Consider the following 272-nt stretch of genomic DNA (forward strand, 5'->3'; position numbering starts at 1 on the left):
AATTATTTGACTCACTCACCGACTTGGCCCACAAAATTAAACTCTCGGAATTAATAAGCTCATTTTTAAAACCTCGAAAAGAAAATACACTTCAAACGCCTTACTTATTAATTCCCGCACGGGAGGAGAAACTTGCGGTGTAATAAAATTCTTCTATGTATCAAAGACTGGCCGGGAAGGGGACGGACGGGAGGGAGTGAGTGGGGGGAGGGAATGACTGGGAAGGAGAGGGAGGAACGGGAGTGGAGTTAAGGTGTGGAAGTGACCGGGAA

This window comes from Scylla paramamosain, chromosome 30, assembly GCF_035594125.1.
Source record: "Scylla paramamosain isolate STU-SP2022 chromosome 30, ASM3559412v1, whole genome shotgun sequence".
In the NCBI taxonomy this organism is placed as follows: domain Eukaryota; kingdom Metazoa; phylum Arthropoda; class Malacostraca; order Decapoda; family Portunidae; genus Scylla; species Scylla paramamosain.